The sequence below is a fragment of the Euphorbia lathyris genome, chromosome 2 (genome assembly GCF_963576675.1).
Source record: "Euphorbia lathyris chromosome 2, ddEupLath1.1, whole genome shotgun sequence".
NCBI classification, from domain to species: Eukaryota; Viridiplantae; Streptophyta; class Magnoliopsida; order Malpighiales; family Euphorbiaceae; genus Euphorbia; species Euphorbia lathyris.
In genome coordinates this window covers 141,937,124-141,963,769 of record NC_088911.1, presented here as the reverse complement: position 1 = coordinate 141,963,769, position 26,646 = coordinate 141,937,124, and the positions used below count along the sequence as shown (strand labels likewise).

General features: G+C 35.3%; 1 long non-coding RNA gene and 1 pseudogene across 1 annotated transcript; one reads left to right on the top strand and one right to left on the bottom strand.

Annotated features, from left to right (window-relative positions):
- Positions 1-465: 465 nt before the first annotated feature.
- On the top strand, positions 466-26,085 carry LOC136217543 (protein CHUP1, chloroplastic-like; annotated as a pseudogene).
- Positions 16,532-18,412, bottom strand: LOC136220184 (uncharacterized). The gene is made up of 3 exons (XR_010684414.1): positions 18,279-18,412; positions 18,026-18,122; positions 16,532-16,906 (listed from the first exon to the last, which is right to left on the bottom strand). It is a non-coding gene; the product is annotated as an uncharacterized lncRNA (long non-coding RNA).
- Positions 26,086-26,646: the final 561 nt, after the last annotated feature.

Genomic DNA, 26,646 nt, shown 5'->3' with positions numbered 1-26,646 from the left:
TATGTAACTTCAAATTTAATTAACAAAATTGCCAAAACAAATAAGTTTTAAGTTATTTTGATATTTTTAACTTAAAAATTAAATGCAAATATGTATATTTATAGATTGATAATTAAATTTCTACATATATTTATACTAGTTTTATGTGCATTAATACATAATCGGTTTATTTTTCGGTTTCGGTTAACCATCGGTTTTTAAAATAAAAACCGTAAACTAGTCCATCGGTTACGATTAACCTATTTTTCGGTTTGGTTTCGGTTTCGAAAATCGGTTTTCCGATTTTCCGGTTAGTTTTGTGGAGCCCTAGTTTTTAAGGCTTTAAATTATATTCTTTTTGATATTGATTAGCGGACATGAAATGTTATTTCATTTTAGAAAAGGAAAAAAGTTGTTAGATTATTAGGTTTTGATTGTTATTTTGATTCAAGCAGTCGAATGAGCCTGAAATTTAACAACACCACAATGGAATTGGATGATCTGAGGGTTAAAACGCGATGTCATCAACCTCCGCCTCTGCATCCGCCATCGCCAATGCGTCTACTCCCAAAAGCAGCTCGCACAGAGACAGATGAGGCCTGTAGCCAGAGCAGTCTCTGCGCTAAAAACTCCTGCAATTGTTGAATTATCTTTTACTAGAGGATAAAAGAGATGTTCAGGGTCCAGGAAATCATTATAAATCAACAGTGGTTGGAGAGATTCAAAATCGTTCAGCATATCTATTAGCTGAAAGCACAATGGTCCATGAGATATTTCAAGTTTTTACCATATGATAGCTTATTTCAAGTTTTTACAATGGTCCATGAGATATTTCAAGTTTTTACCATATGATAGCTTATTTTCAATGTCATCCATTGCTTCTCAATTTTCAATGTTATTTCATTTTAGAAAAGGAAAAAAGTTGTTAGATTATTAGGTTTTGATTGTTATTTAGATTCAAGCAGTCGAATGAGCCTGAAATTTAACAACACCACAATCGAATTGGATGACCTGAGGGTTAAAACGCCATGTCATCAACGTTCGCCTCCGCAACCGCCATCGCCAATGCATCTACTTCCTAAAGCCGCTCGCACAGAGACAGATAAGGCCTGTAGGCAGAGCAGTCTCTGCTCCAAAAACTCCTTGCAATTGTTGAATTCTCTTTTACTATAGGATAAAAGAGATGTTCAGGGTCCAGGGAATCATTATAAATCAACAGTGACGAGTGCTCACAATAGCATAGTTGGAGAGATTCAAAATTGTTCAGCACATCTTTTAGCTCTAAGTACCATGGTCCATGAGATTTTTCAAGTTTTTTACCATCTGATAGCTTATTTATGCATCAGTTGATTTTCAATTTTGCAGATAAAAGCTGATGTTGAAACAAAAAAGTGATTTCATCAACGGACTTATCAAAATGGTGGTAGCCGAGTTGAAGATGTCTTGAAATTTGTAGATTGGCTTGATGATGAACTCTCAACACTGGTAACTTTCAAATCCTTTCCAAGTTTTTCTATTAGTTGGTTATCTGTTGCTGCCTATGTTGCACTGAAATTGAAACTGAATCGGAAACGTTATTTCTAAAAATTATAGCTAGGAAACTCTAACTGAAACGGAAAAGAAACTGAAATCGAAACGGTTATGAAATGCGGAAAAAGAGTTTCTGTGCAACATGGGTTGCTGCCTGCCTTGCTGGCTGAGTTGTTGTTACTATAAAATACTTTTGTTCATCAGTGATTGTAGATACTATTGTTCATCAGTCATTGCACGAAAGAAATTAATCAAATTAGGGTATGAATACAAGTCATTTTTGTGCTATTGCTTGACCTTATTCGATTCAGTTTTCCGAGTTTACACTTGCGATGGCCAAGTCTATAGATTGTTGCTATATTAGCTTTACCTTCAATAGCTTTATATGTTCAAATATCTTCTTGGAAATAACTCATACCTGTGCACTAGCAGTGACATTATTTAATTATATGCTCAAATTAGCTTTCTCCCCAAGGCATACTTCATTTCCCAATGTTATTGAATTTAAAAGGCAGAGCTAGCCGAGTTGCAAGCAGTATGCGATTATAGAAATGAACTCTCAAATCCTCTATTCTTCCCTCTCTGGACCTTAATTTTCATTTCCCAGTGTTATTGAATTTATATTAGCTTACCTTCAATAGTTTTACATGTTTAAATATCTTATTGGTGCATTGGATGGCAGCAACATCTTGATGTATACATTTTTTCGACGCTTGGATAGAGACATTGTTGTTTATCAAATTCTTGCAGCGTGATCTCGATCACTCATATTTTACTGTTGATCTGATAGCACACATTAAAACTCTGTTTTGGGAAAGCCAAATTCAACTCTGTCTAGGATCGTAAAATCACTTAACTCCGTCTTTTGAACATTTTTTAGTTCAACAAACATCTTTACTTTCAAGTAACTGATTTAGTCTGCTGGGACTCTTCTGAGCTTTACTCTTGTGGCAAAATGCTTCCACTTTCACAATTTCACTAAACTTTGACCGTGATACAATTTTTTTCCCAACGCACACCTTAATGATAAATCATTGCATGCCTAGTCTATATGAATTTGATATCCTCTTGTTACTAAAAGCGAAGCTTCATTATCATTCGAACTATTCATGTGCTAAAAGTTTAGACCGTGACCCTTTTATAACTAGATTAGACTTTAGAGCTATTGAGAGAAAACTTCATAGCTTGCAAAAGGATTCACTGACCTTGGACCGTTAAGAGTTATACGCGTAAAACTAAATTCTTGTTCCTCTTTCGTACTATCTTCTTTGCTTAGGAATACAATGTAATATAATGTTTCGGTGTGCAGTTTGCGGGAGGTCTTGATTCAGAAACTCTGTGTGTATTTGAAGAGATACAACAGCGTGTTCTGCAGCACCATATTGGAGTTGGAGTTAGTGTTGCAACTCGAGAATTATTTTCTGCTGTACCATCATCATGATCCCACTTTTTGCCAAGACTTTTTTCATTTCTCTATATGATAATTAGTTGTTAGGTTTGTGACATTTACAGCCGGTCCCAAGCCCGGACAAAGGAGGAGGGTTGCGGTAGGTTTGTGGCGGCCAGCGTAAAACTTAGCCACATCTTATGACATGAACCAAAATATATGGTTCATGTTAGCCGACCCCGAATCATTTCGGGACTAAGGCTTTGTTGTTGTTGTATATGATAATTAGTTGTTAGTGAAACAAGACGCATATATGAAGTTCCTGCTTATAATAATTAATCATGATGTAATAATTTCAGAGAAATTATACGGTACTTCATGAACAATACACTCGATCAATGAAAAGCGTTTTGCATACCACTAAGTTGAGAGATTATTGGTGTGAAAAGAAAAATGTATACATGTGGCATTAATTAATTAGTCGGGTGTATTAATCTTGGAGTATCCTAAAATTTTCTAGTAATGTCATTGTAGTTTCAAAGGTTTGGTCTGAATCCTTCTTATGGTGGCCATAATGATTTTTATTTCTTTACTAATCCGAAGAAAATAGGTTCAACAATTGAGAGGAAGGTCCGCGATGGAACTTGGCATGTAGTAATGTGGTTGAATTATGCATGATCTCATGGAATTCAAGGACGACTTGTCAGTTAACTACCTCTAACAATAAATTTTAGAGTTTTGTAAGTGATTTGAGTAATCCTTGGAAAATTATGTAAAGGTCCTTATATCTCATCAGCCTTCCTCAAAGTCTCATATCCTGTATATTAAAACATATTAGATACATCACATGTAAATTAGTTCAGTTAATGGAGAGAAAAATGAGAGGAAAATATGCTTCTTCTATTTTATTTTTAGAATCGATTCTTAATGGAGATTATTATTTTTAAATAGAAGATATGAAATAATATTTATTTGGAATTTCTATTCGAAAAATGTGATATTAGAATACTGAGTAAATTACAATTGTGGTGTCTTAAGTTCACACTTTGGTATGACTAGGGGATGTTAACGAGCCGAACTATTATCGAACCTAGGTAGGCTCGGTATTGACTTGTTAATGTCTCGAGTCAAACTTTGGCCGAGCTTTACCTACATGGAATAAGGAACATGGCAGACAAAAAAAAAGTAATATCCGTATAATACTCCACATGAGATTAAAGAAAAAAGAAATCCAAGCTTCAAGAATAGTACTTATTTCTTGTGATTGGGGAAGACAAACTCATAGATCACATATGATCTTGTTTCCTGCGTGGTTACACATAGACAATAGTTGTTAATGCTACTAGTGTGAATGACATAGTAGAGAGAAGAAACTTGGTGAGGAACAAGGTTATTAGTTTTCAAGGTTTGTATTTTTAACTTTGATTTTCTAATTTTCAGATTAGCCAAATGCTTAAAATATGTGTTAAGGTCATGTTTGGTATGCCGTAATGAACGTTGTAATGGAATGTCCATTACTATGTTTGGATTAGCCATATTATTTGTGTTGTAATGGAATCACAATTGCATCATTCAATTTTTCTTTATAAATTTATGTAGTGGGGATTATATAAAAACTAGACATGAATTCCCATTACGATTAACCCTAATATATATTTTTATTATTTACCATTTTTATTAAAAGGTAAAACATAAAATGAGAAAAATGTGAAAAATGTGAAGAACGGAGAAAATGTGAAAACGGAAAAACACGAAAAACAGAAAAAATGTGAAAAGCGAGAAAAAACATGAAACACGAAAAAATGAGAAAAAACACGAAAGATGGGGAAAGTGTGAAAATGAAGAAATGGAATAAAACGTGAAAAACACGAAAAATGCAAAAGGCAGAAAAAACGTGAAAACGCAAACAAAAACTAACAAGTTCTTAACCATCATATATGGATGATGTTCCCGTGCATATGAAAATTTGAGAATAGTGGAAGTTTCTAACTACATTTAGCGAAGCAAACCTAACTATTGTAATGGTAATTACATTTCACTAATTTTTTAAAAATTTACCAACCAAATATGGTAATGAAATCACTATTACATTCTATTACATTACACCATTGATTACATTACATTGCATTACAGCGTACCAAACGGGACATCTAAGTGTTTTTGTCAACGGTCATTAATTATTTTATTTTGAATTAAAGATTATTTAAATATATATATATATATATATAATAGTTAAGCGAGCTTTCGAACCGAGTGTAAGAAAACTCAGACTCGATGCGTTAATGTTTCAAACCGATCCAAACCTATTCGGATCGAGGTTTGATCGAACCGAACATAAGAAAACTCAAACTCGATGTGTTAATGTTTCAAACCGAAAAACTATCCAGATCGAGGTTTGACCGAACCAAATTCAAATAGAAACTATTCTAGCTCATTAACAACCCTAGGTATGACATTCATTTTTGCACATGCAAATATTCAAATCTAAAGAGTGACCGAACATTGTGGTACATATCAGCTATTGATTATAAAAAAATTATTATTCTGATGTGCTCGAAAAATTTAGACTCCAAAAGAATTTAAATAACAACCAGTACAAATACTCAAATTAAAAATCTAACTCTTCAACAAATTTGTTTCGGTCGAATAGTTAAGGGTCTTAAATTATTTAAACTAGATTTTAAATTTGAATCTTAACGTACACAAAAAGCGTTAATTGATAAAAGATCCACTTAAGAGTATCTAACAAGTCTCGAACCGGGACAAAATAAAAAAAATAACTCATCAAATATAATTTATATAACTAAAAAATTAAATATTATAATAATGGTGCATTCTATGATTACTTTGTTTTTGACAAAGTACCATTACTTGGTGTGTTTTCACCATTGGATGATGAATTAGAAAATTAATCCAATAATGAAAACACATAAAGTAAGGCTTACTTTGTTAAAAACAAAATAAGCATAGCCTTTACCTATAATAATAATAAAACGGTTCGATTATTAATGGAAACCAAAACCAAAAGAGATTAATTAAATAAATCGAAACTAAAAATTGATTCGATTAACTGGTTTTTTCAAATTGGTTTTCAGATTTCTGATTGGGTTGACCATGTTCTTTTTCCCAGGGAAATTTATAGAAATTCATTTTTTAAAAATTATCAACCACTATGTTAAGTAGGGCTGGGCGCGGATCCTGGAGATACTGGACCGGACCGAATATCCGAGGAAAAAACTCCGGAATTGGACCGGACCGTTGACTTTTTTTGGAGAACCGAACTGGATTGGAGCGTTGACTTTTTGTCAAAGAACTGGACCGAACTGGACCAAAATTTATCCAGGACCGGACCGATAACCGGATTGAATTGGATTGGATTGGACCGAACTGAAATAACCGAAAGTTTAGCAATAATAAATTTATATTTCATACATTAACTTTATATAAAGAGAAATATTATATAATATATAGTTATATATTTTGTAAGGTTTGGTAAACTAATTACAATAACATAAATTTATAATTTATTAATAAGGTATAACATTATTATATAGTCATAAAAATTATCCCGATTAATTCCCGTTTATAAAATGAAATAAAAAATATTTACCTAAAATGCTCAACTGTGGCTTCTGAATCTACGTTTAGCACAAGTGGTAGAACTTTGGATCAATTTAGGAGTTCTTTAACTCCTGCTACAGCTTGATTTGTTGTCAAGATTGGTTGAAAACTTCAACTCAAGCTTTCAAGCATGAAGAAGAAGTTGAAGATCTTGATGCTATTAAAGAATGTAATATTTACTTACCAATTATATTTCATAGTTTTATTTTAATTAAATCTTTATGAATACTAACTATATAAATGTTATTTAATTTGTAGAAATTAGTTCTGATCTTGAAATTGCATCATCTCTTTTATCCATATTTCAATTGGATATCTAAGGTTTTTTTAACCGAATCAAATGCACTTTGGTAAGCATATTTTTTTTTCCTTTTACTTTTTGTTAGTGTGTTGATTAATTTTATTAAAGTAAAAGCTAATTAATTTAACATTTGTTGATTCACTAATATGGTAAATTTTATATGTTTAGGTTGATGTTTGACTTTTACTGCTTTTGCTTTGGAAATCAAGGAATTTGTTGTGTTAAGAAGATTCAATTATAAATTGGGATGATGATTAGAGAGATTTTGCTACTGAAGTGTTGTCTTTTTTGAATTAAAGATTGTTTGCTTTTATGGATTTGTTATTTTGTAACTTTGATTTTGTGTGTTTTTTTAGCCTTGTTGTCTACCGTAACTTTTAATACTTTGATTTTGTGGGTTTTTTTTAAGCCTTGTTGTCTATTGTAACTTTTAATGAATGTTGTTTACTTCCTAAAAAAATATCATTTATTTCAAGCTATGTAAGATAATAAAATTTTGTAAATTAAATTTTTAATTTATTTTTTAGGACTTAAACTATTAGATATTTATCCGAATCACCGAAAAATTATATTGGATTGGACCGGAATCGAATCTCCGAATCCCTGAACTGGACTGGACCGAAATTTTGGGGCAATTCAATTCTGGAGATTTATTCTTTCAATCCAATCCTGGAGATTTTCTTTTATTAATCTCCGAATTTCAATCCAATACTGGAGATTCATGAATCCCCGACTTGGACCGAACTGTGCCCAGCCCTAATGTTAAGTAATAATTTTGATAATATCAAATTAAGTAAATTATTAATGTTAATATATTTTAAGAAATAAAGTTTATAAATTATACATTTAGAATATATTTTTTAGAATTTAAAATTTATGAATTGTGGTTTATAATTTTTAAATTAGAGTATTAAACGATATGAGTTGAAGGGTGATCAAGAGTGATATAAATTTATTAGGGATTGAGAAAAATATGGTAGTGGATAGGACAGAGTGGAGGGAGAGAATTTGTGTTGCTGACACGACTTGATTTCACAGTTTTATATGATGATTCATGTTAGCCGATCCCGAATCATTTCGGGACTAAAGCTTTATTGTTGCTGTTGTTGTTGTTGTAGTAGTATTAAACGAAGGTGCCTTCTATGGTTACTTTGTTTTTGACAAAGTACCATTACTTAGTATGTTTTCACCATTGGATGATGAATTAGAAAATTAATCCAATGGTGAAAACACATAAAGTAAGACTTACTTTATTAAAAACAAAGTAAGCATAACCTGTGACTTCTATATTTAGAATTAATTTTCATAATATAATTTTGTTGTAATTTTATATCTGATGTAAAAAGACCTTTTGCCTACCCCTAGCTAGTTATGTGACTGAGATGAAGAAATGGGCTGAGATGGACTATCTTGGGCTGAGAAGAGTTTAAGGGCCTATTTAGGTTATATGTTGTTTGCTGTTTTTTTTTTTTTTTTTTTGTTATTTGCGGTTACGGTTTGCTGTTTGAAAATGCTGTTTTTCTAAAAAATAGGAATTCTCTGCTTTTATAAAAAAAACTATTTTTCAGCTACAAAAATCAAACTAAATGTGTCTAACCAAACACCTAAAACTCTTTTTTTAAAAGTGAGCAGGTAAATAAGAGCATCTCCAATAGAGGTGCCTAAAAGAGGGAAAAAAATCTTCTGTCCCGAATTCCCTGTCCCTTCCCTGTCTCCCATTCAATTTTTGACACGTGTCCCTTTAACTACATTTTAACCAAAGGTAACTATATCTAACGGGAGAAAATCTGCTGTCCCCATTTCGGTGTCCCATTCCATGTCCCTCTCACAAAAAGTGGCGTGTTGAAATAGTGATATACAATAATAGTGATATACAATAATAGTTTTGTTTGTGTTAAACGATCAGTAGCTTTTTGTCTCCATTTAAAAGATGAGAGATTTAATTAATAAAAATTAAATTAATTAAAGACTTAAATATTTTTTTTTTACTATTATAAAATTTCTTTCCTAAAACATCAAAATATCAATGCCAATTAAAACTATTTACAATTAATGGAATAAGGGCCTACCGACTTTAATTTGTAGAAATAGTAGAGAAAGTTAATTACTTTTTTTTTTTGGTAAAAAAATTTAATTAGCTTTAGATTTTTATTAAAAATAAGGAAATTATAAATTTTCAATTTAACTAGTATAAAATAATATATGTAAGACACTTTTCAACTTAGTATTTACTATTTGAGATCATTGTTATTTGTAAATTGGAGAGAAAGAAAAGATAGAGATAGAAGAATTCATAAAGAGTGTCTTGAGTACAGATGAAAATGATAAGTACAACTTTTGAAGGAAGTTCATATCATATAAGGTGCGATTAATTAATAACTTGAAAGGGTAGCTTTAATAATAACTAGATCAATTTTAAAAGGGTTAAGGTGCAAAAATACCCCTAACGTTTTAAGTCAGGAGCAATTTTACCCCTAACGTTTAAAATGGTGCAATTTTGCCCCTAACGTTTATAGCCAAGAGCAATTTTACCCCAACGTTGGTAATTTGGGTCAATTTAAGACACTATTATAAAACACATATATTTTTGTTCATTATTTTGCATCAATTGTATATCAATTGGTTCTAAAAAAAAGATTTCATGTTTTTTTGTAATTTAATAATAGAATTGGAGATTAATATTTATAAATTCGGTGAATTTTTTGAATTTTTTTTGTCTAATTCGTACAAAAGACAGTATATTTTTTTTTATTTTTTTTCACTTCCCACCATATGTTTATGATTTTTTACTAATAAAACGATGCACACGTGAAGTATAGGTGATAAGATTCATGACCGAAAAGACAGTTTGACGAATTATTTCTGAAATTGACCCAATTCATCAACGTTACGGGTAAAATTGCTCTTGACTACAAACGTTAGGGGTAAAATTGCACCATTTTAGACGTTAGGGGTAAAATTGCTCCTGACCCAAAACGTTAGGGGTATTTTTGCACCTTAACCCATTTTAAAAATTTGAAAGCCATTTCTTATTTGAATATGTAAGGAATGTGTTTAATAAAGTAAACTAATAGTGTTATTTGATATTTAAATGCATTGCTATTTTGAAATTTTATATGATCCGGACATCAGACTTAAGTTGATTTGAGTTGTTTTTATCTTTGTCTGATAATTATATGATAAAAGTTCTAAAAGTCAAGAAATAGAATAAGAATATATTTTATATATATCACAATATATAAAGTGAGAGTTATTTTCATCCAAAAACTACAAATTGCGGGTTTTATTTGAAGCAGGTTTCTCAACTTTCTCGATTTTTGAGGAAAGTAGTTCTAGAATTGCCGAATATTGCTTTATAAAAATTGGAAAAACTAATCTTAAGATATATGAGAAAGCAGTGTCAAACTTGCACTAAAAACTATTACTATTTGTTGGCCCAAAACAAAATTAATTTTATTTTTATATGTATAGAAAACTTGTGTTTAATTTTAATGTATAGTTTCCATTTCGTGTACAAATTTTCAGTTCTAGTCAATTAATAAAAGGGGATATTTGTTGGCCCAACAAATAAATTTTATTTATTTATTAATGTAAATTGTAAATAGACTATATAGTTAATTTCAATGTAAGTTTTTAAATTATACGAAACGAAATAAAATGGATATATATATATATATATATATATATATATATATATACACTAACCTCCAGCTCGGCGAGCTAGAAGTCAGCTCGGCGAGCTGAGGCTAGTCCTCGCCCGAAGCCCGTTTCCGGTTTCCCCGACGCACACCGAACCGCACCCAAAAGCTGACCCACGAAAATTAACCCTTCCTCACACCTATGACCACCCTTAAATCTCTCCCTAACCTTGACTTAGCTAAATGATGTGGCATGTTAGTTGGTGGAAGTTGGAAGAGGTTGAGGGAAGTTAGGAATTGGTTGATGGAAGTTTGGTTGGTTGATGAGGTGTCATTTTGTGGTGAAATGCTGAGAGAAATATAAGGAAAGTGGGGTGAAAAATGACACTAATTTCCATTCTAAAAAACTATAAATAGAACCTTTCACTCTCATAAAAATCACACTTATTCAATACACAAACCCCCTCTCAAAGCTCCAATGCTTAATTCCTAGTTTTTGTTCTTTGTTCTTCAAGTTCGTAGTTCTTCTTTCCTTTTTCTATCTCTTTTTCTAGCTCTTTTAGTGTGCTTTAGCTTTAATTCAAGCCTCTTTTCAAGTTTTTCAATTCAATTTAGCATTCATACGCCTTTAGTTTACTCAATTCCTTAGTTATAATTATTTTGCAAGTTAATTTTTTCAGATTCGTCCAAGTATTTTCAAAGCCTGATTTCGTCCATTTAACGTCATTTTTTGCTTTCAATCCCTTCAACAAAGTTGTTCCTGACGTCTTGAATTTCAAGCTAGTATATTTATTTTCCCAATTCTATGCTCAGAAACTAGAGTTACAAGCCAATCTTTACAGTCCAAATTCTTTTAGCTAGTCTGTTCCTAGAATTTCCCAGATTCGTCCAGTTGTTTTCAAAACTCAATTTCGTCCATTTAGAGTCCGTTTTAGCCTTTGATCCCTTATAGAAGTTTGTTTCTGACCTTCCAAAGTTAAATTTAGCCTATTTACTCGTCCAATTGCGGGTTCTTAAGCACTCAATCAATCCCACCGAAGTCAAAGGTTAAATCTGCCCCATTTGCCTACCACACGTTTTGATATTGCCAAGATCATATTCCATACAGGCCCAACCAAACGTGGTGCATTAAAGGATTTCAAGCCGTCATCAAAGTTCAACGTCTAGCCGAGATAGCTATTGTGGCTCCGAGTTTGTCGTTGAATTTCAATTTTATTTTAATTGCATTTCAATTCCTTGTATTGATTTGTTTTTTCCAATTCAATTGATTGTCTATATGTTTTGTAACACCCGTATCAAATTCTGTTTTATTTAATTAATACTTAACTATGATAGATAGTTAAAATGTCATTAAACAATCAGTTGTTATAAACACACCGATTTAGTAATTGACCGATGTAAAATCGACCAAGTTTTACATCTCGAAACTTAACAATAAGTCTATATTTTAACTATAGACCGCAACGTATAGTTTAACATACTGACCATCCTGACAGTTGAACCGCTATTCAATTAGTACCTTTAACCTGAAACGAAAACTGGTGGAGAGGGGGTGAGCTTGGGAGCTCAGTAAAATAGCTAATTATATATAACATAACTACACACGCATATAGTTCAGTTTACAAGCATTTAATAATGATTAGGTTACCAAGCATCAAAACACGACTTTTACTATTTATATATTAATATCTATTTTAAGGGCCCCACTTACCAAATAAAAGTATACTCAATGGTTCACCGGTCGACTTAAATTATCACAATCTCAATCTCAATCTCAATCTCATCATACTATATATCAACAACACAGGATATCATTCCCTGCCAGGTATCCCCGCACCACTCCGGTGCGTAGCAAAAAAAAACAGCACAGTGTATCTCCTGCATCCTGAGATACTCCGACACTAGCCTCATGGATAAGTGCCTAGCAAATCATATATCAACTCAATCATATTTACCATCATTACGTACGCGAATGAACTATTGAATATAATTTCATCAAGACAAGATATTAATTATTCTCGATTTCTTTCTTTACCAAACACATCCAATATTCATTTTTCTCAATTATTTCATAATATTTAATATCCCACTAATATGTATGACAATAACCATATTCATTAAGCAAGTCACAACAGTCACATGGTTTCAGCTATCATCAATATTATCACCGATAATAAAAAGGCATAGACGTCATCAATCATTACATATTCACAAACTTAACACATCAATCAACGAACCACACCAACTATCCATTTAACGATCAAATACAAAGAACATACAAATAAACATAACTATGTATGTAATTAACCACTTACCTTATACGTGAATACGAAATTAATTCAAAATCAATCTTGATCAACCTATTTTCTCGTTGGTTTCATATCTTGAGAGAACATATCTTTTCTTGTCAGGATTGTATGGTTTGCGGCTCTCTCTCTCCCCCACAAAAAATAAAACCTCATTTTATATATATATATATATATATATATATATATATATATATATATTTTGTTAAGCACTAGTTGAACTAAAATTCTACATAAAGGTATATACAATTATTTAATATATAAGAATATCATTTTCAAATATAATTATATAATATTAATATTTGTGTTATTAGAATAATTAACTTTAATTAATTAATTTAAAATTCTAAATTTCAAAGATTTAAATATATGAATATAATATTGACCCTTTTTTTTCGGGCGTTACATGTTCAGTATAGAAAATTTTCAATTGTAATCCATTTTCAATTTCATATTTTTTTAACATATGTATTCAAACCTTGATCAAACCAATAAAATACCAATTTTTTCACCAAATCTCGTGTCAACTTCGCACTTTTAATTTCTTTATTTTATCCGTCTTCAATTTATACGCTTAGCTTAAATAAAAATAATTAATCTAGCAAAGTTTTTATAACGGCGCTAGAGACCCAAGAGGGACTTTTTCAATCCTTGCGTCTCTCGCCAATCGCTTCAATTAGAATTCATGTTTTTGGCGCACAATTTCACAAACTTAACCGTCTTTCATAATTGAGAAATAATTTCTCTGGCACGCCCGCACCCTAACCACACGTGACAAGGTTGAAATTAGCATATTCCGAAAATATCGCTAACAATTTTTGGCACGCTCAGTGGGACCTTTTATCTTTTATTTTTCTCTTAGCTTAGCCAAAAATTTCAAGACCCGTTTTTTTCATACAACGTATATATTCTTCACATTCAGTTAACTTGTTGTTCATGCTTTGCTTTTTATTCCATTAATAAGTATTCATTTATTCTTGTTTTTTTTCTTGTTCAAACTCGATTACTAACTTAATTTCATCATTTTCACCTATCAATACTCGCGGAGGATGCCTCCTAAGAAGAACACCGAAAAAGATCCAACTCAATCGGACTCTGAAGAGAGTCAAAATCAGAACCGAGAGCATAACAATGAATCCGGAGTACCCGAAGGCTTCGTAGCCAAGACGGTGAGCAGTTTCGAAGGTGTGAACCAACAATCACCTCAAGCATCACCCCTACCCGATATGGCTGTGATCCTTGCAAGCATGGAGAAACAGATGAACCAATTCCTAAATGGGTTCCTACAAACCATGAAGAATAGTCATGAGGCTATGTGCAATTCGATCAAAGCTAGCAACGAAGCCATGCTTAAAGCTAACAATGACGCGGTAGCCAATTCCATCAAAGTCTCAGCCCTCGAGGAAAGAATTGTCGATCTAACAGGAGAAATCGGCAAAATCCCAGAAAAATATTCCGAGCTTTTCTCACAAAAGTCAACATCCCAAGGACCGACAGACAATGGAAAGGGAACCTCAGGTTCAATGAGCGCGGTGATAAGATCAGCCCAGAACCCATTCAGGTCCCACCACCTCAACAACATTTTAGGTCTCATATCGGGCCTAGTAACTATGTCGAATACTACGAGGAGAGCTATACTCGTAATATGGGGGGCAATGAGAGAGGAACCAGCTTTCACCCATAACGGACTATGCACACGCGTGTGGAGCCCACCAACAACTTAGGAGAGGCCCAACGCATAAAAAACATCGTCCAAGAAATTTATGGGCCAGCCGTGAGGGACGTGTACTGACCCGAGTTCCAAAAGGCGTACCCACGACAGTATATGATCAACTATATCCTTTACCTCATAATTTTAGAGTCCCTGATTTCACTTTGTTTTCAGGAGAAGAAGGGCAATCCACCATAGAGCATGTGGCACGCTTCACCTTTCAATGCAGTGGTTTGACCATGGACATGAACTTCGACATGTTGCGCTTACGCTTATTCCCAGGATCACTAACAGGACTAGTGTTCTCTTGGTATACCACTTTGCCATCAGGGTCCATTCATGGATGGGAACAAATGGAAAGGCTTTTCCATAACCAATTCTATCGAACGGAGCCCGAGGTTTGTGTTGTGGAGCTGTCCCTAATGACGCAGCGGCATGGGCAACTAGTTGAAAATTTTATCAACCGATTCAAAAAGATACGACATCGATGCCGAATCAATATCCCCGAGGTCGCCCGTGCCCTTGAACTCCGACTATTACTCTCATTTCAACTATGTCATCGTCTCACTCTAGTCATTCTCAGTCGTCGCCCGATGATTCCGCCTCCGCTGCTACAACCTTGTACTGCGAAGAAGAAGTCGGAGAGATCGTTCAATTCATTTCTGAATCTCGGATCTCCGATCACGGGTCTCAATCTTCGTCGTTCGATGATAATACACTGAATCGACTATCGATTCTGAACTTTTCTTCTTGCCTCTGTCTGATTATTTCCACCGCTGCCATGACCGGTTCGTCAACGCCACCGCTCGCTAGGACTCCATTAACTGGATCCTCAAGGTGTATATAAATCTGTGCATGTGAAAATGCATTTGTCTTTGTATATGTATGCGCAGATGTTAATCGGAATGTAATGCAGATTTTATTTTTAATACCATTTTGCCCCTGGTCAAAAACATAGTCAAAGTGCCACATCATCCCAAAGTAACGGTGTAAGCAAAAAATCCGTTTTTTAACGGCGTTTAACACATACATCTGTTTGTAAAAAAAACCATAAGTTCACGTTTGCAAATCAGTAAAACCACATGCATTTTTTTTTGTACTTATCCTTAAATAAAATACCTCTATCAACTAAGCTATTTATCTTACTTCCCCTAAACTTTAACCCAAGCCGTAAACAATTTAAGCATCGGTAATCTCCCGACTTGCTTCTGGTAAAAACATCTAAACTTCTGTGGCAGCAGATTCACATTCAAATCTGCTAGACTTCTGTATAACTTTGTGGCACTGTATAAGACTTGTCACCAACACAATTTAGTACTATGAACTGAGAGAAGTGCCAATTCATTCACTTGTGCTTGAAACCACTAAGAAATAAAAAGAATATAAAACAATTCTTCTTCTGTAATTATAAACAGTAACAATTCCTGCAATATTAAAAATAAATAAATAAATTCATGCAGACAACAGACATTAAACTTTAAACCCAAAAAACCATCAGACGCTTGCATTCTGTAAAGAGCAAAAAAACTAGACATAATATGCACAAGTCACCAGGTTTATCTGTGCAATATTTACTTCTTCTCCTAAACAAAAGCTTCACATCCTCAGATTCATCTATGCAATATTTTGACAGTGAAAGCATCACGTTTCTTCTTGCTTGCCTTTTTCTTTGACAGTTTTAGTGAGTTTTTGAAAAATGCCAAGCATGGAACAATCTTAAAAGGATTTTGATTCAACAAAATAATATGTTTGCACTTCTTCGGGTTTCTAAAAAATGCAAAAGAAGCTAAATAAGATGTAAAGGCAATGTTAACTAATGAAGAGAAAGATATCCTTAATCTGGAAAATCGCTAATAACGTTTACACTTGACTGACTTGATCCATAATATAAACTTTTGAAAAACCGAATCATCATTTTATACGAAAAACATAACTAAAAAATCAAATGCAAAAAGCAGAAGGGGAGCAGAGTATATCAAGGAAATCCAAAATCACAGTGTCAGTGAAGTTAGAAAGTAAAATCCTGATCCTCGAAGCAGATTTATGGTAATTTTAAAAAGAGAAAACCGAGCATTATTTCCAAATAACAAAATAATTTCAATACAAAAATAGTTGGAGAAAACGAAGCACTGGACAGAATCAGAATCCAAATGCCAGGAACAAATGAAGTAGATGTAGAAGCACATAATCACGAAGCAGAACAAAATACAATAAAAGAAAAAGAAAAAAGAACGACATGAAATCAAATTAAAGCATAATAATAGAATGTGTCTAAGAAGAAACAGTGAGAGATTTGCGCTTTTTGCCAGCGATCACAGCCTTTCCGCGTCCTTCCATGACAGATTTCTTATAACAAATGTGTTTGGAAATCACATGAGAATGTGCAGTGCTTAAAGTGCAGTTTTGCTCGTAGGTCTGTGCTTTGGTATAAACCTGAACCGCACCAAGTTAACCGAATTAGCATAAAAATCTAATAAATAAATCATCTAATTTCCTACATTTACAACGTGCATGCATTTTTTCTTACAAAAAACAAAAGGCAAAAATAAGATTTGTAGGACAAAGGAGAAGAACAGAAAACTAAGTTGAAGACCCAACAAAACAAATTATCAGCCATCGATGAAAAAACTTTCGGCCCATCAAAGTTCCATCTTATCTGGTTTTGAGAGATTACAATTTAGGGTTTCACATGGTTTTAGTCTTTTAGCATTTGGAGAATAGAGAGAGGATCGAGAAAACAGATTAGAGGGGGAAGGAGAGAGGCACAAGCTGAAATATGTGGTTTTGATGTTTTTAGGCCTTAGGGACCTAGGAAGGACTTCTGAGATTCCTCAACAAAAGTTTGAAATTTCTCAGAAGTCAGAAGCTGGATACCAGATATAGCAAATGAGAATTATAAATTAAATAAAAAGTGAAACTAACTAATTTGTGAATTTAAAAATGAAGGTTGCAGCAATTTCGATATGAATGAAATTAACTAATTTGTGAATTTAAAAATTCCAATTCAATTAATTTTCGATACAACCAATCCAATTAAAAAAAACAGCCAATTCAAAAATTCTCAATTTGCGAAAACCCTAATCATTTTATTGTAATGAAATTAACTAACCTCTCAACCAAAAATGAAGTATCAATGATGAACAGATTTCCCAGCTGTGAATCAAAATTGGGAGTGACAACGACTGCGTGCTGGGAGGAGAGCTTCGGCAGAGTTTGGTGGCTGCCCTTGCTGGCTGCTGACTGTTGGAAGGGGGACTGGAGGAGGAAGGCCGATACCGATACGAGGTGGTGTGGTCAAGTCTGGTGTGAGATGAGGAAAATACGGAATCAGTCGAACCCTGTACAACTTGGAGGATTTTCTACTTATCCCAGCACGCAGTCATTGTCACTCCCAATTTCGACTCACAGTTGGATATGTTATTATCCAAAAGACTAATGAACTGCAGCTTTAGAAGAGAAGCTAGAGGATCAATCTCAATCTCATTGTGAGACAAATAGATTGGTATCAAATTGGACCTACTGACAAGCCAATATACAATGTTAGAAAATTACCATCACTGCCATTGAAAATTGAAATTATACACACACCATTGCAAAGAGAGAGAAGCACCGTCGAGCACCTATGTTTTCTATTACGGGGTTTTTTGACCTGCCACCAAAGAGGAAAAGAGTGAAACCAGAGAAATCAATTATTTTAAGGATATAGAAAGTTGAAAATGAAATCTTATATTTGTATTTGTTTGTAGCGGAAATTTAAAAGATAAAAATAGAGAAGAATAACACAAAAGTAGAGAAGAATAAATACCTATTATCAGAATTAGAAAGTGGGGTGTATCTCATACTAATTAGAAATAAATCTAATCACAATGGATCCTCCTACACCACCACGATCTGCTCCTCTAAATGCACTGGTCTCTCCTCAAACACCTCCAACTCCTCCACCACCACCACCACCACCTCCTCCACCTCCTCCTCCTCCTACTACAATAGCAAGTCACAAGCTACAGACAATGCATGACGATGCGGTTAAAAGCACCGGAAAATTAACCGAGCATCAAATTCAGGAGCTCTTCCAAATTCTCAGCAAAGTGGAATCTGGTGATATACTACCTTTCATCGATGCCAAACGAATAGCAGAACTTAATGGTTGGAAGAATGATGCGAGAGCTCCTATATCTGATTTTATCCACTCCGAAGATCTGGATAGGTGTGTCTTTCTACTCTCTGATATCTGAGATTTCGAATTGGAGGATGACGAAGACGGTGACGGTGACCTTTCTATTTTTTTACAAGAGCAATTTAAATCCAACCGATCTACAGATAGTGATGCTGAGATCGACATGCAATTGTTAATTGTTGAGACGGTCCTCAATTTTTTAAGCATTGAGCGTCTACTACGCAACAGACTCGATTCCTTGTATGTCATAGGAGAAGACTAGAAGAAGTCCTCTGTGGCTAGAGGAGTGCTGTATGATTTCTTGTTTGGGAAATCTGCTCTGGTACAACTGATTGAGAAGGAAGCCAAGAATCTCCAAGCCTTGGAAATATCGGATTTCGTTAAACCTCCTTCATATCAGCCAGAATAGATATATAGTAAATAAACGAAGTATTCCACTCACTCAGCGATGACACTGGCTACCTATTCGTCTCCTTTCAATTTTAGATGTTTAGTTTTCCACCAGCCATGGACGGCGGCGCTGCTATTAGTTTCAGTTTTCAGTTTTCTACCTATTAGTTTCCTTTTGAATTTTCTATGTTTGAATTTTTAGGGGTTTTTTGACCTGCCAGCAAAGAGGAAAAGAGTGAAACCGGAGAAATCAATTATTTTAAGGATATAGAAAGTTGAAATCTTATATTTGTATTTGTTTGTAGCGAAAATTTAAAAAACAAAAATAGAGAAGAATAAGACAAAAGTCGAGAAGAATAAATACCTATTATCAGAATTGGAAAGTGGGATGTATCTCATACTAATTAGAAATACATCTAATCACATTAGATCCTCCTACACCACCACGATCTACTCCTCTCAATGCACCGGTCTCTCCTCCAACACCTCCACCATCACCACCACCACCACCTCCTCCTCCAATAGCAAATCACAAGCTACAGACAATGCGTGACGATGCGGTTAAAAGCACCGGACAATTAACCGAACATCAAATTCAGGAGCTCTACCAAATTTTCAGCAAAGTAGAATATTGTGATATGCTACCTTTCATTGCTGTCAAACAAATAGCAGAACTTAATGGTTGGAAAAATTATGATGCGAATGAATGAAATTAACTAATTTGGGGTTTTACTATACATCTATTCCGACTGATACGAATGAGGTTTAACGAAATCTGATATTTCCAAGGCTCGAAGATTCTTGGCTTCCTACTCAATCAGTTGTACCAGAGCAGATTTGCCACACAAGAAATCATACCGCAATCATCTAGACACAGAGGACTTCTTCCAGTCTTCTCCTATGACATACAAAGAATCGAGTCTGTTGCGTAGTAGACGCTCAATGCTGAAAAAATTGAGGACCGTCTCAATAATTAACAATCGTCTGTCGATCTCAGCATCACTATCTGTAGATCAGTTGGATTTAAATTGCTCTTGTAAAAAAATAGAAAGATCACTGTCACCGTCTTCGTCATCCTCCAATTCCAAATCTGAGATACCAAAGAGTAGAAAGACACACCTATCCCGGTCTTCGGAGTGGATAAAATCAGATATAAGAGCTCACGTATCATTCTTCCAACCATTAAGTTCTGATATTCGTTTGGCAGCGATGAAAGGTAGCATATCACCAGATTCTACTTTACTGAGAATTTGGAAGAGCTCTTGAATTTGATGCTCGGTTAATTGTCCGGTGCTTTTAACCGCATCGTCACGCATTGTTTGTAGCTTGTAGAGGTGGATGAGGAGGAGGTGGTGGACGAGTTGGAGGAGAGACTGGTGCATTTAGAGTAGCAGATCGTGGTGGTGTAGGAGGATCCATTGTGATTAGATTTATTTCTAATTAGCATGAGATACACCCCCACTTCCTAATTATGATAATAAGTATTTATTCTTCTCTACTTTTTTGTCTTATTTTTCTCTATTTTTGTCTTTTAAATTTTCGTTACAAACAAATACAGATATAAGATTTCAATTTCAACTTTCTATATCCTTAAAATAATTGATTTCTACGGTTTCACTCTTTTCGCTTTTGGTGGCAGGTCAAAAAAACCCTGTAATAGAAAACATAGGTGCTCGACGGTGCTTCTCTCTCTCTGCAATGGTGTGTGTATAATTTCAATTTCAATGGCAGTGATGGTAATTTTCTAACATTGTATATTGGCTTGTCAGTAGGTCCAATTTGATACCATCTATTTGTCTCACAATGAGATTGAGATTGATTCTATATTTGATATCCAGCTGTGAATCGAAATTGGGAGTGACAACGACTGCGTGCTGGGATACGTAGAAAATCCTCGAGGTTGTACAGGGTTCGACTGATTCTATATTTTCCTCAGCTCACACCAGACTTGACCACAGCACCTTGTATCGGTATCGGCCTTTCTCCTCTAGTCCCCCTTCCAGCAGCCAGCAAGGGCAGCCACCAAACTCTGTCGAAGCCCTCCTTCCAGCACGCAGTCGTTGTCACTCCTAATTTTGATTCACAGCTAGGAATTCTATTCATCATTGATACTTCATTATTGGTTGAGAGGTTAGCTAATTTCATTACAATAAAAGGATTAGGGTTTTCGAAAATTGGGGATTTTTGAATTGGCTGTTTTTTTTAATTGTATTGGTTATATCGAAAATTAATTGAATTGGAATTTTTAAATTCACAAATTAGTTAATTCCATTCACCATACATATCCAGCTTCTGCACGCTCTGCTTCCATCTTTGAGGCCTTCTCCTTATAGACAGCTTTCTCCTACATTAATGGAACAAAATGTCACACATAAAGTTGAAGCCCTTTAGTTAATCAAAATCTACAATGATTACAAACATTTCCCTTTCGCACTAAGAGGGATGAAATTTGAATGATGCTTTGCATGCAGTAGACTAGGAGCAATTTAAAAACATTCTTACTGTATTTTGTTTAATATGACAATGAAAATGAGGTCTTACAGATGCAGACAACGAGTTTCATCTCGGAAGAATCTCGCCGATAAGTTTCTGTGGAACAACACACTATCAAGTTAAAAGCTATAATTGCTATAAACAACAGCATCACTTGATCTAAATTTCTAATTCTTAAATCTAAACGATGAGAACATAAAATATAATTTTGAAGAATTATTATTGATTAGTATATAAGCAAGCAATTAAGAGTAATTCGAAAAACCTACTCTAATATGAGGGATCTGGTTGCAGTATCGAGTAATTAGCTTCTTTAATTAAATCCACCATGTGTCAGTATAATCGGAAACATATAAATTAGAACTTGAATATCATTGGCAATAACACTTCAGGTACTGAAAGCATAAAAAGTACTGAAAACTCACATGAGCAAGCGTTCAGGAGTTGGTTTGCATTCCTTCAAAAGTCTCCAGAAACGCAAAGCAGGCAATAGATTAACTTATGTTTCGAACCCAATGCATTACATGCCGAAACATAAATGGTTCAATGGCTTTCAAAGGCCCATCTACCAACGGACCTAAGTGCCTCATATCCAGAAACATTACACAACGGATAGATTAGCAACAGTAGCATATGTTGTGATCCGATAATCTGAAACCATGTGAAAAAGAACAGTCTATATCAGTTATTTATAGTTGTATGCATAAATAAAAAAACAAAACCTAACATTGAATTGATCGAAGCAGATATTGAAAGATACCTTTTCTTATCGTTGTTGAAGAAATCAGAATGAAGAACTACGTTCGATAATGATCCAGAAATTCCCCAAATGGATGGAAAAGAAAAGCTTTTGGGTTCTCAAGGAGAGGGTTGTCAATGGTTGTTGCTTCCTCAGATTCAATGCCATGTGTCACGGACACAGCCTCTTGACTATCTGTCGACCGTGCGACACTAGTAATTTCACCCCTGTTACTAGTTCAGCCTTAATCTCGTTTGCTAGCTTGCACGCTAGACAACGTAATGCAGCGGAAAATCAGGATCTTGCACAAATGCTGAGTGAGGAAAACACTCTTCTATTAAGAAAGAATGCTTTACAAAGGATAGAACACAAAGTAGCAATCACACTTGCTCACACTTTTATGTCTTGTGTCAACTCTTCTATCTCTGTATATGTTACAAATGAGGCATCACTCCTATTTATAGCCTCCCTAAGAAGATTCTAGAATAATTACACTTAAAAATCCTAGAATAATCTAGATAAAGAACAAATAAGAAACATAAAGAAAGGTTGGGACATTTCTACATTGTCCCTAGAAGCTTCTTGGGCCATTCCCGCACTTTTCGGAATATTTCCTGTACCTTCCGAACTATTCCGACACGTTCCGGCATATTTCGGCACGCCCTGGACCAATCTGGCACGTTCCGGAAGTTTCTGGCCCGTTCTGGCACGCTCCGGGCCCGTCTGGAATTTTCTGGGCCCGTCCCTAGGCCTGCTGCCTGCTTGCCCCGCACGAACAGAGGCTAATTGTGCCTGCTGGCACGCACACGGACCCGACGGCTTCAGCTCGGGCCCGCAACTTTCCACCATGGCAATTTTTGCCATACTTAATATTTCCCCCGCACATCCTTGAGCACATAGATCCATATAGATCCCAAGGAACCACATACCAAATATGGACGCATTTGGAATCGTGTAGACATACCTTAGGAAAACTTGTGGTGTGTGGGGCTTGGCAATGTTCTCCGACAGTGTGTCACAAGTTGTATAAGACACACTATAGGGGGGAACCATCTTTTGGCCAAATCCTCCCCAGGCAGGCACGGGCCTGCTGTCCGGCTGCCTTGTGCACTCCTGCACATACAATTGGCCCGATGTCCTTGGTGTCCACCGGCATGTCCTGCAACGTCCCGATGAACAGGAAAATGACCGTTTTGCCCCTGGTTCCTTTCTCTTAGCCCTTTGGGCATTTGGCTCGGGCCTTCCCTTGGATGAATTTAGGCGGGCTGTGACATCCTCCCCCACTCCATTTGGCAACGTCCTCGTTGCCTTCCTTGGGTGTGCCACGCCTCCTTACCCACCATGTCGCTTCGCGGCCTTGCTTGGACGTCTCCTCCTTGCTCGGCCCTTCGGTTTGGTCGCTGCCCCATCGGTATGAGCAGCTTCCTTCATTGGTTGTTGCTCCCTCGCAACATGTCGTTCCTTCGACGACTTGTCCACACGTTGGCCAACCCCTTGGCCTACAACTTTGGAGATTTGGCCCTCCATAGCCATAATCTTCTTCGACCTCCGCCTCCTTGGCTTCTGGTCATGCTTATCTCCCATAGGCAACTGTCCTTCCATAAGCCTTGATTGGCAAGTCTTCCCTTGCTTGGCCAACCTTCTCCCGTCGGCTCTCGGACCCCGAACCTTTTCCCCATTGGTGCTCGCTGCCGTAGTAATCTTCGGTTGGGTGAAGGCACCTTGCTCACCCTTGTTGCACGCATCCTTGGCCACCCATTTGGCCTTGGATTTCTTCTGCTCCACTGCTCCCTTGGGTGAAGTCTTCGCTGGTTGGTGCTCCGCCTTGCCCTCTGACGGCAACACCTTGTTGATAGCGTCCTTGGTTATCCTCTTGGCCTTGGACTTCATCTTCTTCACCCCTCCCTTGGGTGAATGCTTGATAGGTTGGTGTTCCGCCTTGCCCTCTGACGGCAACACCTTGCAAATCTTCGTTGGCTTGAGCTCCACCTTGCCCTCTGATGGCAGCTCAATCGGCATCTTTGGTGGTTGAATGTCCTTTCTCCCTCGGACATCCATGGCTTCTTTGTAAAGATCTTTTTTCTGGACAGTTCTTGCTGGTTAATTATTTACTATGATTTTGAGTTGATGAATTGATATTTTTCATCTAAAAAGAATAGATATTAGCTTTATAAGATTGATTTTTGTAACTGTCTTACTGATATCACATGTATATATAGTTGGCTGGTTTGCTGTTATTATTTGAAGTTAAAGTTGCAACCAGTTTATTAATCCTTTCAAGCTAGAGTCTTTTGGAACATGAAACATTTGTTCATCCTTGTATTTATTATTGATGCATACATTTTTCCGACACTTGGGCATAGACATTGTTGTTTATCAAATTCTTGCAGTGTGATCTGATAGCGCACATTAAAACTCTGTTTTGCGAAAGTCAAACTCAACTCTGTCTAGGATCGTAAAATCACTTAACTCCGTCTTTTGAAGATTTTTTAGTTCAACAAACATCTTTACTTCTCAAGTCATTTATTCATTCTGCTAGGAATCTTCTGATACATAGTTAACATATTATATGATAGATAGGTTTAGGTCAGTCCAACACACACCTTAATGACAAATCATTGCATGCCTAGTATATATGAATTTGATATCCTCTTGTTACTGAAAGCGAAGCTTCATTACCATCCGAACTATTCATATGCTAAAAGTTTAGACACCATGACCCTTTTTATGACTAGATTAGACTTTAGAGCTATTGAGAGATAACTTCATAGCTTGCAAAAGGATTCAATGACCTTGGACCGTTAAGAGTTATACGCGTAAAACTAAATTCTTGTTCCTCTTTCGTACTATCTTCTTTGCTTAGGTTTTGAACTTGGTTCATATGATTAAGGTATGATTGGGAAAAATAAATTAAGGTTTCTCTTAACATTTTAATGGAAGCTCAGAGTCCTAAATTTGTGCTGTAAATGTTGTAATTAGTTTATAAGTTGTGTTTGACAGGCAGACGAGCGAGCTGTGTTGAAGCATTTTAATTAGCCAGAGAAGAAAGCTGATGCCCTTAGAGAAGGTGCTATTGAGTATCGTGGCCTTGAACAATTAGAAAGGGAGATAAATTCCTTCGAGGACGATACTAGCATTCCGTGTGGAGCGGCCCTGAAAAAGATGGCTCTCTTACTTGACAAGTAAGCATTACGAGGTTTTTGCATTTTGTGCATCCGATGTGTATTTCCATATTGTTCACCAGCTGGTCTGTCTTCTGATTATACAAGGTCGGAGAGAGGAATTGGAAGGTTGATTAAACTTCGAAGCTCGGTTTTACGTACTTATCAGGATTGGAAAATTCCAACCAATTGGATGCTTGATTCCAGAATTGTGAGCAAGGTATGTTTTTCTCTATAATAAGGTGGATAAGTGAAATAAAATGCACGTGATGACCGTAAGTAACGGTGAAGATAAAGGAGGGTTCAATGAAGTTGGTAAAGATGTACGTAAACGAGCTTGAAGTGGGACGGAATTCAGATAGGGAATGCAATCAAGAAGCATTGGTTCTTCAAGGTGTGCAATTTGCATATAGGGCTCACCAGGTGAGATTATGTATATTATATACACATACAAATTACATGTGCATGTTATAATAAGCCTCGAATCGAATGAAATGTAATGTAACATTTCTGTGTGCTGTTCGGGGGAGGTCTTGATTCAGAAACTCTGGGTGCATTTGAAGAGATACGACAGTGTGTTCGACAGCACCGGATTGGAGTTGGAGTTAGCGTTGCATCTCAAGAATTATTAGCTGCTGTACCATCATCATGATCCCGCTTTTTGCCAAGACTTTTTCATTTCTCTGTATGATAATTAGTTGTTAGTGAAACAAGACACATGTATGAAGTTCCCGCTTATAATAATTAATCATAATGTAGTACTCTCGAGAAATTTTACAATATTCCAGGAGTAATACATCCGACAAATGAAAATCGTGTTGTATACCACTAGATAGATTTTAAAGTTTTGCAAGTGATTTGGTAATCCTGGAGTATCCTAAAATTTTCTACTAACGTCATTGTAGTTGTACCGAAAAGGCTGCTTCAAACAATAACTAGATAAATTTTAGAGTTTTGCAAGTGATTTGGGAATCCTTGAAAAATTACATAAAGGTCCTTATTATCTATCAGCCTTCTTGAGAGTCAGATACATAGGTGTACGTTAGTTCAGTTAATGGAGATATATATGAGAGTAAAATATATTTCTTTCTATTTTATTTTAGAATTCAATTCCTTAATGGAGATTATTATTTTTAAATTGAAGATATGAAATAATATTTTTTTGGAAATTCTATTTGTAAACATTTTCAAACATGTTGTGATATTAGAATAT